Below are 15,867 nucleotides of genomic sequence, written 5' to 3'. Positions count from 1 at the left end.
ATGTTGTTAGTTGTAAACTGTGCAAAAAAAGTAAAGTGAAATAAGAAATTTGGAGCAAAAATGAAAGTGAATATTTTAATGTATTTTTCGCTTAATCGTGCATGTTTCATGGTTTGATAGTGCATGAATGCATGCATATTTTGTGATTTTTAAAGTGCATGAAATTCTCGTCTCTAGTAATAATCTAGATGCACAGGAAGAACATGAGAGTGAGCGAAAAAACAGAATCTATGACATGAATCAGACTGTGTTAACATTTTCATATTTTTTGTGGTTTTATTTGTGTATTTTGATGTGCTTTATGGTAATTTGTGATTTTCTGTCTCATATATTTGAGGTTTTAAAAAATGTAGCAATGTTAATCTTAATAATAAACTTCCATTTTCTCGTATATTCCAATGTTTCATAAGGGAACTATGATATACTTAACTTTTTTTCTTCTCATGGCTCATATTATTCACTTTTCTTAATTCATACACTGTGGAAGTCAGAAAACACTAACTCCAGCAGTGTTTATTTCAAATTGTAGTGTAACATAATGTAAAAATTTAGGTGTTGAAGTATTTAATTGATAAAGAATTTAATTTTACACAATATTAATAGGTAAATGTATAATATTTAGAGTTAGTAAGACAGATGATAGGTTTTTTCTCTCTTCCCTAAAATTTGGTTTATTGGAATTAGGGAGTTTTTGATTTCCCTGTTTCAATTGCTCTTCAACTAATGAGAGGTCTCATTCCAAGCTTGTCTTAAAGTTGAGCGGGGGTAGAAGGCTTCAGATCGCCCAACTTCAAGTTAAGCGTGGAATGAGACCTCTCCCATTGGTTGAATAGCAATTATACTTCTCTCCTCCTCTGCCGACAATGTTTACATCTCCTGTCAGATATTATGGAACGAAGTAAATGTGTAGACGAGTTAAATTCATGATGTTTTGCCTTGGTGCATGGTGCCATAGTTGAGACTTATTACTAAAAATTATGTCAAAATATATAGTTAATTTTTACATTCAAGAAGAATTCACTTTTGAACTCAAGACACAAATTTCTGAATTTTACTGACCAACAGAAAATTGAAATATCTTGATATTCGCAAGACACATTCTTCACATGCGACTATGTAAATGTTTGAGTAATAAACTTATTGCGATACATCAGTATATAAAAATAATGTCATGTAGATGAATAAATACTATTTCCATGAAGTGATTGTTGTTGGTGCTCAACTGCATTACAATGGAAAAAGAATGTCATATAAATAGGCAATAACAGAATATTTACGGGGAACACTTAGGCCTACATTACTCCTTACTGTATTTCATAACCGACTATGGTTATATTAATATTTCCGAATAATATCGAAGGATAACAATACAAAGGTTCTATGTTCATAAAACACAAATTATGGGAAATGGGAAAATAAGTTTTGAGAGTAGTCAATCATGGGATTTTACCTAGCTGTCATTATCATTTTTATGGCATTTCCCTGTATGAAGATTACACCAAGACAAATCAACCAGAATCAGTAACTCACTTTTTTTTTTCAATTGTTTTTTTTTTTTTCGCATGAAACAATTTTGCTCTTAGCCATAGATATTAAGTTACATATATTTTTCGGACCTAAAATTGTTATCTAAGAAAATATCAGATTTCAAACTTGGCAGATTTTAATGTTTTTATACATCTTAATTAACGACTTTCGCGAAATTAAGCTAATAATAGAGTAAATATTTTATGTGACTTTATGCGAAATTAATGGAGTCTGTATATTAGTTTGAAAGCATGCAGTCGTCCTTACCGAGCTAGCCATTACACGTTCGGTTCGCGGGTTGAAATCCGACCGAGGACGTTGGATTTTAAAGGGGGATGAAATCCTTATCATGCTTTCCTCAGGGAAGGAAGCAAAGATGGAGATTTACGGTCCGTAAAAGAACCATGCTCCTGATGGAGGGGTCTGCACAAAATTCGTTGCTCATTTCTCGCCAATGCAGTTGAAAGAGTATTTGCAATAAAATAGCATTTTACATTAAGTCGTATATCACTTTCTGGGCTACATATTTTTAATACGTTGTTCCCAAAGTTATTTTCCCAAAGGAAGCTTCCCCAGTGACCTTCTCCGATGAAAATTTACCCAAAATATTTCCTAACTATTTCAGAAAACGGAGTCAATAACAATAATAACATTAATTATCGATAGATGTAACCGTATAGTATATTTTATCTTTAGCAAATAAGTCAGAATTCTTGTTTAAACTTACCAATATGTATCCCATTCTTGTACATACACGTCAAACGATCCTGTTGTAGTTGTCATATCTATGAAAGGAAGGAAAAAAAATTGCGTCAAATGAAAATTTGTACTGCCATAGAAACTGGAAAGGAGCATAAGATTATTCATCATGTCATAGGAATCCATAATGTAAAAGGAACCATAGCGAAAAGAAGTAAGGAAGATGTAAAAGAAGAGCAGCATTCACATGTTTCCAATCAAGAGAAAGTAAAGGCGAACAGGATTTTTGAGAGGTTGAAATGAGCTACAGCTGGCCATACAAAAATTACTCTTTCGCATTATTGTACTATGAAATGGGTTCACTGCCATAAATTTAGGGTTGTTAAGAGAGAAATTAAAAGTTCTATAAGACCTAAAAACATGGAAAATTATCTGTGTAATCCGTCTTCAATGAAGACAAGAGAAATTCCAGAACGTTGTGAAGCATGTATGAATGGTGATCACTTCCTCGTATTCGTATATGATAATTACGGTGAAAAGGAGATTCCCAACGTGCTTTCGTCTTCGGAACAAGAAGGAATTTGCAGTCGCTTTGAGATCGGGATTTGGTTTATTAATGGAATCTTCAAGTCTGCAATTAATTTATTCGTTCAGATATTTGTAGTTGAAGTATTTGCAAGACCAAGTGAAGATTGGAAATTAGAGATTCATTTGTTATTTTTTGTATTATCTACAATGGGTGAGGGAGTGTCTTAAAGAATCCAAAGCAAATAGGAATTGAGCTCTATATTATTGTCAATTTCGATTCGTAATGTTAATCTGAAAACCATTCCTGAAGTAAATGTGGTCATTCCCTCTTCTATCTAAGCTAGTCACAAAGAAATCTAAGGAACGTCACGCTCAGATTTAGTATACAATGATCCAAATGACAGATTAGTAAAATTGTGAGTGTATGTGATGCTTATTCTTGCTTTTATTGGAATTCCAGATGTACTGAAAATTTTAGGGCTACTTTTATAACAGCCAGACGACTTTGCATAAGTTAATTATTGAGTATTTTCCAGAAAATATATCATCACAAAGCTGTCAGGAAAACTCAGAACACGTGCAATACTATAACAATAGCCAGCGAGACGTGGAATTCATATAACGCAACAATACTTGGCGAACATCATAAACAACAAAATTAAATAAAATGAAAAATAAATAAATTGACACTGAGTGAGCAAATTTATCAATTTTCAGGCTATAAAATCGAAGAAAAAACAAATCGAATGTGATTTCAGGGCAGAATCGGTGCAATAAAATATATGGAATACTATACGTGCAAAAAGAGCAGAATGTAATTATTGAAAATTTAGGAAGTTTGGGACTTAATGTCAGCGGGATTACATTTTGTGTTGTAAATTTGTCATATCCCTGATGTCACGAGAACATGAAGCTGCTTTCTCAGCCATTGCAATTTCTGTAATAGCTTGCTGTAAGGTAAGATCTTTAATATCTAACAACTTTTTCTGTGTAATTTCACCTTGCATTCCATATACGAATTTCCAAACACTTTCAAAATTACATTATTTAGCTAAATGGTGTAATTCCGCCACATATGACATTATAAATTCGTCCGAACCTTTACACATATTTCTGAAAACAGTATCGTCCATAAATGTGAATAGGTCGCGTAACAATATGTTTAGAACAGGCCTGCACAAACGGCGCTCATTGAGCGCGGCCAAGGAGCGGGAGAGTCGTCTATCAGCTCGCCGGAAAGGTACGTCGGAATGACGTAGGCCTGCTTTAGGTAGAGGATAGCCCACGTAGCTATCTGCTGTAGTGTGTATTATCAGTAGCTATTTCACTTTGCCTATCTACGGCTATATAATGGAGGAATGTAAAAGACGGAATATTGCATGCAAAATGCTTATGTTTTCACAGCAGCTGGAGTCAATACTTATGTCACAAAGATTTGAAAGAAAGAGGAAAACATATTATAATGCATCATTACTAGTCCACACATACACATACGATGGTTTTGTTGGTGAAGATCACAGCCAAAAGGTTCAAGAGTTGAAAGTTGCATTATTACATGAGGTAAGGTAGGTTAGAATTTATTAATCTTCAACAATTTAAATATCTCTCTTCAGGGAAAAGGCCTGCTCATTGTTGATATGTTCAATAAATTACGAGATTTCAGTCGTAAATTTACACTTTTCGTAAGTCAGTTTGGGGAAGGTAATATGGCTCACTTTCCAACGATAGAAACTGCTCGTGACGAAGCAATGTTAAACGATGATGTGCAAATATTAATTGAAATTCAAAATGAATTGAATTCTAGGTTCCAAGAACTTGTCTTAATTGGAAAGAAGTTGAAAGTTATCACAATAATTTCCTTCAAACCCAGTTGAAACAGTGTCATACGATTTACAGCTTGAACTTATTGATCTTCAATGTAACCTAAGTGCTAAAGACCGTTTGAATAATAGTACAAGCTTGCTTGAGTTTTACATGACTGAACTACACAGGCTGGCTGTGAAAATGATTGCTATGTTTGGCTCAACATTTATATTTGTGAGCAACTGTTTTCTATAATCAACTTTAATAAAGGTAGGCATCGAACATCTGTAACTGATGTTTCATTACGATCAGTACTGTTCCTTTCAGCTGCCAACAGTATAAAACCCCGTTTTGATGTAATGATAAATAATAATATAACAAAATGATATAAATAGCTATAGAATTTATATTATTTCTGTAAAATAAATATTTCTTTATTAATTAATAATAGTCCAAGATAGTTTTGTGAACAATGAACGGGAATTCACTGTGAACCGACTCGTAGAGCGCAAACCTTGTGCAGGCATGGTTTAGATAATACTTCAATTAACTCTTCATAAGATTTGCTATCAACGTTGCTCGTATAATTAATGCTTTTTGCAAACTGAATGTTTGTTCTTCCACCTGGGATAGAAAAGTTGTTCTCCGAAGTGATGGGCTAGAAATTTTTTCCAGTACTGAGAATAATGAAAATCTTTCACTGCAGTCTATGCACGCCGAAGGATTCGTAATATCAAAAGGATATATTATTTTCCTGCCCATATTACTTGTTTTATCCTCGTCGCCAGTGTTGAATACAGTAAAACTCAAACAATGAATGGTAGGAAATTATATTTTATTGCAGATATGGTATCCGATATAAACAACAATGGCCAAAGAACATACCATAATTCAGAGATACATACTCAGATCAGGGACATAAAATTCATATTGCTGAAATATTTGTTTCCAACGAAATAAATGAGAGAGAACAATTTCTTAAAGCTGTATTTTAGAAGAAGCAAAAGGTAAAAGGATTTTAAGGGGTTAGGTACAGCTCAAAACCGTAAAATTTTTGGAAATATTCAACATTTTTTCCTTCATTACTGTATCTTGTACAATAATGAAAATTGGTACTGTATGTTTAAAACACTGTCCTTCTGCTATAAGAAAATATATTTTTACGATTTAAAAAAAAATATATATTTTTTTTTTCAAAATTCAAAACGGTGGCAGTTCACTGTGCAGTGATGAAGCGTTTCCCTCATAACTCATAAAATTTATAACTTTTTCATATTCTCTCTCTTTTATTTTATTTCTGAAACTCATGTTTACAATATCATGCTCTTTCAACTACATTCCTTAATAAATTATATATATATATTATTTTGTGTTAGAACAAAATACTGATATTTGACCATTGTTTAGAATGAATTTATTTTTTTCAGACAATCTATCAAAAGTAGAGAAGTTATTTTGCATCATTTTGTACATATGACATGCATAAATATACACAAAAGGTTTCATCATAGAATGTTGGATAGTTTCTGACTTGTGAGGAAAAAGCTTCATCACTGCACAATGAACTGCCACCATTTTCAATTTTGAAAAAATATACATATAAATCTTTTTTTTGAATCGTAAAAATATTTTTATCATATAGCAGAAGGACAGTGTTTTACACATACCAATTTTCATTATTGTACAGGGTACAGTAATGGAAGGAAAAGAAGTTGAATATTTTCAAAATTTTACTGCTGCAAGCTGTACTTAACCCCTTAAAGGGCCTTTACTTCAGGGTTTTCTTTGGAGGGTGATATTGACTATGAAAATCTTGACTACGGAATATAGTCACTACGAAACAGAGTGATGAGAATAAGTGGGGCAATTCTTTTTAGAGAAAGTCAAGGAAAAATTTGTTGCGAGAAAAGTAATCAGGAATAGTGTCTGGAAATTAGCATATCATAAATTTGTGATCATTATATTATAATGTGTTGTATTTGTTACAGGAAAATAAATGTCATCCCGTTTTTAGGATTGCATAGTAAATTACGGGTATAAAGGAATTTAAGAACGGATATCAGCCAAGGGTAAACGTGATCAAGATGAGAATGGTGACTTGCTTGCAGACTCTCCATCAATCCTAAACAGATGGAAAAACTATTTTGCGCAACTACTAAATGTACATAGGCCAAATAAAAATGATCGGGACGAAATTGAAATACAAACTGCTGAGCCATTTATACCCGAACCCACGCTTTCAGAAGTCGAAATTGCTATAGAAAATCTGAAAAAGTACAAGTCTCCAGGTATCGATCAAATTCCAGCAGAATTAATACAAGAGGGTGGAAGTGCATTATATAGCGAAATTTATAAACTTGTACTTGCTATTTGGGAAAAGGAAATTGTACCATAACAATGGAAGGAGTCCATAATTGTACCTAATTTTAAAAAGGGAGACAAGACTAACTGTAGTAACTTTCGAGGAATATCACTTTTGTTGACGTCGTACAAAATTTTGTCCAATATTCTTTTGAGAAGATTAGCTCCGTACGTAGATGAAATTATTGGGGATCATCAGTGCGGTTTTCGGCGTAATAGATCGACTATTGATCAGATTTTTTGTATTCGACAGATAATGGAGAAAAAATGGGAGTACAAGGGTACAGTACATCAGTTATTCATAGATTTCAAAAAGGCATATGACTCGGTTAAGAGGGAAGTATTATATGATATTCTTATTGAATTTGGTATTCCCAAGAAACTAGTTCGATTAATTAAAATGTGTCTCAGTGAAACATACAGCAGAGTCCGTATAGGTCAGTTTCTATCTGATGCTTTTCCAATTCACTGCGGGCTAAAGCAGGGAGATGCACTATCACCTTTACTTTTAACTTCGCTCTAGAATATGCCATTAGGAAAGTTCAGGATAACTGGCATGGTTTGGAATTGAACGGGTTACATCAGCTTCTTGTCTATGCAGATGACGTGAATGTGTTAGGAGGAAATACACAAACGATTAGGGAAAACACGGAAATTTTACTTGAAGCAAGTAAAGCGATCGGTTTGGAAGTAAATCCCGAAAAGACAAAGTATATGATTATGTCTCGTGACCAGAATATTGTACGAAATGGAAATATAAAAATTGGAGATTTATCCTTCGAAGACGTGGAAAAATTCAAATATCTTGGAGCAACAGTAACAAATATAAACGACACTCGGGAGGAAATTAAACGCAGAATAAATATGGGAAATGCGTGTTGTTATTCGGTTGAGAAGCTCTTATCATCCAGTCTGCTGTCCAAAAATCTGAAAGTTAGAATTTATAAAACAGTTATATTACCGGTTGTTCTGTATGGTTGTGAAACTTGGACTCTCACTCTGAGAGAGGAACATAGGTTAAGGTTGTTTGAGAATAAGGTGCTTAGGAAAATATTTGGGGCTAAGCGGGATGAAGTTACAGGAGAATGGAGAAAGTTACACAACACAGAACTGCACGCATTGTATTCTTCACCTAACATAATTAGGAACTTAAAATCCAGACGTTTGAGATGGGCAGGGCATGTAGCACGTATGGGCGAATCCAGAAATGCATATGGAGTGTTAGTTGGGAGACCGGAGGGGAAAAAGACCTTTAGGGAGGCCGAGACGTAGATGGGAGGATAATATTAAAAAGGATTTGAGGGAGGTGGGGTGTGATGATAGAGACTGGATTAATCTTGCACAGGATAGGGACCGATGGCGAGCTTATGTGAGGGCGGCAATGAACCTTCGGGTTCCTTAAAAGCCATTTGTAATTAAGTAAGTAGTAAATTAAATCATATGAAGATATTATATCTTAAGAACAAAACATAACAATACAAGTGGCAACACTTAAAGAACTAAATAGAGTATTTGCTAAACGAATAAATCATGCAATGTGAAAAAAATATGCTTTTTCAGGCTTTCACGGCGAATGCGACCAGAAACACAGTAGACTATTGTGTACGCCACCGCGTCCTGGAGCTTAAAATATCCTATCTTCCGAAAATAAATAAAGGTTCCATCAAAGGTTTGAGCAGGTATGATCAGAGGGATCTCCTACTCTGTTGAGCTCGTTATTGCTGACTAATTCAGAAGACTGAGCAACGATATAGGAAACAGGAAGGCACACTAGGACACAAGGTTTACCGGAAAACTACACAGATTAATCTATATTTGTATATATCATACTCATCATATAACCACCCTTCTAATAAACAAGCACTATTATGCAATACAAAAGTGAAACTGGATACAGAAGGAACACCAACATACAGCGAGGAGTGAGACAAGGAGTTCCCTTGTCATCGAAGATCTTTAATTGTGTATTGGAGGAGGTGTTTCGCAAGTAACCTTGGGGTCGCAAGCACGACATATCTATTGACGGAAGAAAACTGACCAATCAACGCTTCGTTGATGACGTGGTTCTGTTTGCCAGATCCAGGAAACGATTGGAAGTGATGTTAAACGATTTGTGCGAAGAAAACATGGCAGTAGGCCTAACAATGAACACCAGCAAAACCAAAGTACTGACTAACGATGCAGAAGGGCAGATGATGTTCAACAATGCGAATATCGAATTTGTCACGCAATACATTTACCTTGGCCAGATCATACAATTTCAGAAAAGCATGGCTAAAGCAATCGATAGACGAATAGCATCAGCATGGAAAAAGTTTTGGAGTCCGTCCTTCATCCTAATGGACAAGAGCCAGAAATTGCAGAACAAGAGGCAGATCTTCAACAGTTGCATTGCACCTGTACTTTTGTATGGGGCGCAATCCTGGTCACTCACCAAGAAACAGGCGTTAAAATTAGGAAGATATCAAAGAAGAATGGAAAGGAAAATATTCGGAATAAACCTGAAGGACAGAGTCAGAAACGAAGAATTACGACGACGAAGCGCATAGAGGACGTGGTCACACTCGCTAATAGGATGAAATGGCGCTGGGGAGGACACGTGGTACGAATGCAAGCTACCAGATGGGCACACACGGCGACATTGTGAGATCCAAGAATTTGCTGGAGAAACCGTGGACGACCGAGAACCAGATGGGGGACGAGTTCAATTTGCAGCTAGGAGGACTGTGGACCAGAATAGGATCCCAAAGAACACGGTGAAAGGACGCAGTCAACCAACTTTGAGCGGCAGCAACAACCAGTGCTAGTGAAATTGTAGACAAAAAAAGCTAGAAACGTAAATAGACCATCAGGTCGGCTCTTCTGATGGTCAAGACTCGAGCAACCCCTGTCCAAGCAGGAGGCCTTGCCCCACTGGGGATTTATAGCTTTTATTATTATTATTATTATTATTATTATTATTATTATTATTATTATTATGCAAGTAACATAATATATGCACTAAAGCCAAAAAAAAAAAGAATATAATATGCAATATGAAAGTCTAAATACATGCTGTTAAATCTAAATTCTTCAAAATATGCATTAAACATGAATTTAGTCTCACAAAAAGCCAAAACATGCTGACAAGCACGGAAAAAGTACGGTTATTTGGAATCGATAATTCATAAAACTGAATATTTGTGAAGTTTGAAAACTGTAACAAGCTTATATAAAAACATGCATTTGCAAGGAAATCCGGGCTCTAGTAATAAATCAATATATTTTACAATTTCATAGGCATTTTCCTCAACCGTAACTCATTTAAAATAAATTTATCATCACTGTTATATAGCCCCTAATATTATCTTCCTTATTGCTTGCACGGAGGCCGAGATTATTGATTGCATTACGGGTAGCAATACGCCGACCATATAACTACTTATTTTCGAGACTAAATGATTGGATTTTTATTCACTGTGCTAATAATGATAATCATTTCCATTGGTCCAAAGTTAGTTATTTGCATAACTACGACAGAAAGTGATACTTTTGTGTACCAGTTAGACGTTAGCCGAGTCCGAAATTTCGAAACGAGTGCGCGAAAAACACGTTTGTACTAATTGCGTACAATACATTTTTTTTTGGCACAACTACATGGAAATTAGAGATGAACAAAACTAATTGCCACTCTCGCTTGCTGTGTTCGTTGCATTTGTCTTTGGAGTCTCGTCTCGTCATTCTCGTGCGCTTCGAGTCTCGCTCATCATTCTCGAAATAGCATTTGGTCGGAGTGGAAAGATTTCGTAACTTTGAATAACATACATCATTGAAATAAATAACATTATAAATTCTTAAATGAGACAAAAAGACAAAATAGGACAGTATCTTAGTTATCAAAATGTTCTGGTTCTATTATTATATATTACCTATAGTTATATAAATAGAAAAAAAAGCAATTCTCAAATAAATTTGCATTTCTAAGAAACATAAACATAACATTAACATCTTTTTACTTTAGATTGCACACTTGATGTTAAACATATGAAAACAAAATTTCTGGTTTTTTTTAAATAAGGACCTAGTAATTAAATAAAGACTGGGGAACGGATTATTATACACTGAAAGGTAGAGATGTTTCAAATAGGCTACTTGATTCTTTACAAATATATATATATATATATATATATATATATATATATATATATATATATATATAACAGTTGCCAAAGTAGATAAAAGTTCAGTCAGGTATAAACAACTGTGGCGATTCAAGGCTGCTTGACTTCGGAGTGATCAATCTCGAGTCTCGGAACACTCACAACCAGTCTTTACGTCAAGGACGCGACGTAATACAACATTGTCGTGCGGGTTTTCGGCTTTGCGGGCGCTGTTAGTCTTGCTTTCTCGATCGTTGTTCATCTCTAATGGGAATTCTATGTGAATGACTTAAATTATTAAATAAATCACTGACAATTGTGATCTTTGTAGGCTAAGATTCACGGCCTACTAATACTATGGGTACACTGTCTTTATAGTAGATCTAATTATAACGTCATGATTGTTGTGTAGCTATAGCAGGTCTGTGCGTTGATAACTAAATTGAGTCACTGCAGACTATCTCTGAACTCCCCACTCCAACTTCCCCGTCAGAAACAGTTATGTTACGGACCGTTACGAGTAGCCAGGTAGGCAAATATTGCTGAATGACGGATTGCATAAGGCAGGCATCATAGCTTTCGGCTCTTGCTAGTCGCCTAAAAATCCATCACTGATGCAAAGTGCCTTACTTTGTGTTTGTTTCTAAAGCAGTGTAAGCGAAGAGAACATGAGCGGGGGTATTTCCTTTCCTTTTATGCCCAGGGCTGACCTATAGTATTGTCTTTGTAGTAGGTCTAGTTGAAATGTCATAAGTTTTTGTACATTTTTCTGCTTCTCTAAGTAAAGCTAACTAAAATTATTAGGTCTAAATTTTAGTATTTTTAGTAGGCTAGGAGGCATTGACTATAATTTCTGTGTAATAGTTGGCGATATGTTGGTATTGTGTCGTGATAGATTTCATAATGTTTCGTCATAGATATTTATATTACTATGACAACTTTACGGTATTCGTATGGAAAAATTAATTGTACCAATGTTTTTGCCGTGCGCGTACAGCAAAGAAGAATTTTCTAACTCAGGCGTTTCCAATCTGGTGCTCGCAAGCACATAGTGCTCTTTAAATGATATTTGGTGCTCTCGTCATGCGAGCAAAAAAGTGCTCGCGAGCACAAGCGCTCCTGAGGCCCTTTATTCTTACTCAATTCAAACTTTACTGCAAGAGATGGAGAAATAGTATTGCAATCCATCCATTATAACATTTCAGCATGTAGAATAATTTAGCGACTTATTAAAATGTCCTATGCACAAAATTCCATTTTTTGCTTCTTGATCCAGAATAGTAGATCAGCTACTATATTATATTTGGTCAGGTTAGCAACTATTGTACACTATAATAAACGTGCTGACGCAACAATGAAACTTTTTTATGACCTGTGATTGTCATAAAATGTTTCTGTGACCCAAAATCATTGGCAGCTCCTTGTAATTGTAATCAATTCAACACTGGCGCAGCGTCAATTCTCGCACAGAAATCAGAACTCGCAATACTTTTCGTCCTTCTTTTCCGCGTTATTTGTTTGTGCAATATTGCTTTGCTCTGACGTTCATTTCCATCTTAATAATTTCAAAGCGCAGTCGAATTTGTCTGCTTTCGAAGAACCTGAAAGTTGAAATTTATAAAACAATTATATTGCTGGTTATTTTGTATGGATGTGAAACTTGGACTCTCACTTTGAGAGAGGAACAGAGGTTAAGGGTGTTTGAAAACAAGGTGCTTAGGAAAATATTTGGGACCAAGAGGGATGAAGTTACAGGAGAATGGAAAAAGTGACACAATGCAGAACTGCACGCATTCTATTCTTCACCTGACATTATTACAAACATTAAATTCAGACGTTTGAGATGGACAGGGCATGTAGTATGGGTGAATCCAAAAATGCATATAGAGTGTTTAGTTGGGAGGCCGGAGGGAAAAAGACCTTTGGGGAGGCCGAGACGTAGATGGTAGGATAATATTAAAATGGATTTAAGGGAGATAGGATATGATTATAGAGACTAGATTAATCTTGCTCAGTATAGGGACCGATGTCGGGCTTATATGAGGGCGGCAATGAACCTTCGGGTTCATTAAAAGCCATAAGTAAGTAAGATCGGTTATTGCAGCCGTGGCGAAGAAGAGTTCGTGCGCCAAGCCACTGTGTAACCTGCAACGTGCATAGCACCTGTGGGGGGAGGCGGACACCCGAAGGGGAAATGAAGCAACTGTCTGTCTCAGTAACGGATTTTCATTTTCCTTACCTCCAGCATTTAAATATAATTTTATATAGTACAAGGCTACAAACTAATGTTTCGTACGTACAACGAAAAGAGAAATGTACAAGAAAACATAGGCCACATTATCACGACCTGAAATTAACTGTCTTCACAATGTCTCTGCGACAGAGTTTCAAAATCAGGAATTATGTCATTTACTGCCAGACGTAGTTGATCACGAAGGTGTTTGTCTGTCAGTCGTGATCTACATTTGGTTGTAACTATTTTCATTATTGAAAATAATTTTTCACAAACGTAAGTTGTAGCGAACATGGCTTCAACAGAGCAAGCGAAAGAACGAAGCTTCGGATATTTATTTTTTGACAAATATTTGAAAAGTTCAACATCTGTCAAGTCCTTACATGTGGCTTTCATTGCAACATCACATTGTAAATCTATGAGTTCAAATTGAAGATCTAACCGCATCATTCGTATATCTACTGAAAAAGTGTCGGCGTACAGAGATGATGATGATGATAATGATGATGATGATTATGATGATGATAATAATAATAATAATAATAATAATAATAATAATAATTACCTTTCAATGTTTCATAATGTGGGTGACATGTATGTAGTATAATGCCGTTTTATGTTATACAACCGTTTCCTCGTAATACTTGTGAACAAATCATAAATTTAATATTCTGACCATATTGGCAGCAAAAAAATGCGTCCTCCCATCCTACTTGAAACTTTCATTTTTGTAGATGTACAGTACATGTATTGGAGAGAGACATTGCGACGATACGCCACTCGCAGATCAGAGGCAAATACAAATGGAACGGAGTTTGACTCCAGTAAGTGAGAGGGTGGGGGTTGTGGGAGGTAGAAATGCACAGGTATCACTGCGAGCCACAATGTGCTCGTGAGTCGCATTTTCGCCGCGGCTAGGTTAGTGTATGTTAAATAGGACGACCAGACACTCTTTTTAAGAGTATTATACTCTTTTTAAGAATATTATACTCTTCCAGGAGTCTAAATACTCTATAATATTTTATATCGGAAATATCTCCAATTATACTCTTTTCTTTATTTTTTGCAAATTTTCACGTGTTTTCTAATTGATTTTTTTTTTGTAATTTTTAAATTCCGAATACATTGCACAATATGTAGTTAAAACTTAATCATAATATAATCCAAGTCTATTTTGTGCTTAGATGTGAGCCATTGGTGCAATAAGATCAACTTCCGTCTTCGCATGCATATTCGTGCATCAGACGGCATCAGTCTTGCATACGGGGCGTTTACAAATGATTGAAACGGTTTCAAAGAATCAATGTAGGGAGGCTATATTATGAAACATATGATCACAAAACTGTATTGATACATAGAAGAACCACCAATTTTTTCCATGTTACAGGTGCTCATTATATGCCCCCATAGTGACTCCGCACACATCAACTTCGTAATAAAGTTCTCCCACACGCTATGTAGCATGTTTGTCAATTTCAACAAAGACGACAATGATGCGAGCCCGGAATTCCGGCAGATCAGTCGGAAATGATATGCAAACACTGAATCCTTATCATATTGCCACACAAAAAAGGTCACAAGGCGCTAAGTTGGGAGAGCGGGGAGTCAAAATTCCAGTTCGTGATCATCATTCCTGATACGATCAATTCATCGGTTTCACAATCCGTTGTTTAAGAATTCAAGAAAGCGGAACTGGCCCATACGAACTCAACTGTTTCTTCACGCAAAGGATGACGACCCATTTATTTCCCTTATAGAGTCATGAAGTTTGCTCTTTTTTTGTCAGAAAATTTCTGGTCATCCAATGTTGAACCCATGAGATAGACAATGTGAATTGTGAATAGTGTTATCAGAGTTTACTAGAATACGATAATAATTTTAAATATAGAGTATGGACAAATTTGTTGTGCGTTATTGCAGTGAGAAAGATTCGAAAACTTCGGTAACTTCTTTATGAAAGAATGTTCTAGCATTTCATTATGTGGTGAACTAAAAGTAACAAAACAATTATCTTTTGAAGACAAGTGGGAAAGGGTATTTCTTGTGTCGAATAATGGCTACAATTCAGGATTGATTTCTTTGTTGTACCGCACTATTTTATCTGGGTTCAGAAAAGCAAATTGTTATGGACATTATTAGGCTCCATATTCCAGCTACTTATGAACTGGAATTAGGTTGTATTATTCGAAGTTATGTGACGTCACAGCGCTGGTACAGGTACGTTTGTATACAAAATGGTTACGCATCCTCTGTCCTCTTTCTCTAGAAATTCAAAACCGGAACGCAGTCATAATGAGTAGTCTTATCCATCACTGCTCTTACTAGTCGTATTATTTAAATAATTACATCTCTGTGGCTGATTGAAGGTTCATTGCAGTGGTAAAATGCCTTATGTAAGACGCTCAGGCGTGTAATATTGCTGGGCATTGTTGAGGATATTTCAACTAATATTTTCACTGTCAATATAAACAACGTTACATATAAATTGTGTAAAATGAACGAAAAAAATAACAAAAGCAGAACACTTAAAGACACTGCAATACCAAAATGCGCAGGAAGTGTGTCGAACGTAATCCA

The 15,867-nt window shown here is 35.4% G+C and overlaps 1 protein-coding gene across 2 annotated transcripts in view; it reads left to right on the top strand.

The window, feature by feature from the left end:
* Window positions 1-15,867, top strand: part of LOC138707893 (inactive phospholipase C-like protein 2) — an 876,200-nt gene that overhangs the window by 336,473 nt on the left and 523,860 nt on the right. The window lies entirely within an intron of this gene.

Source organism: Periplaneta americana, chromosome 10 (assembly GCF_040183065.1).
Source record: "Periplaneta americana isolate PAMFEO1 chromosome 10, P.americana_PAMFEO1_priV1, whole genome shotgun sequence".
Lineage (NCBI taxonomy): Eukaryota > Metazoa > Arthropoda > Insecta > Blattodea > Blattidae > Periplaneta > Periplaneta americana.
The sequence above is the reverse complement of the archived record's forward strand: the minus strand, read 5'-3'. Positions and strand labels throughout refer to the sequence as shown.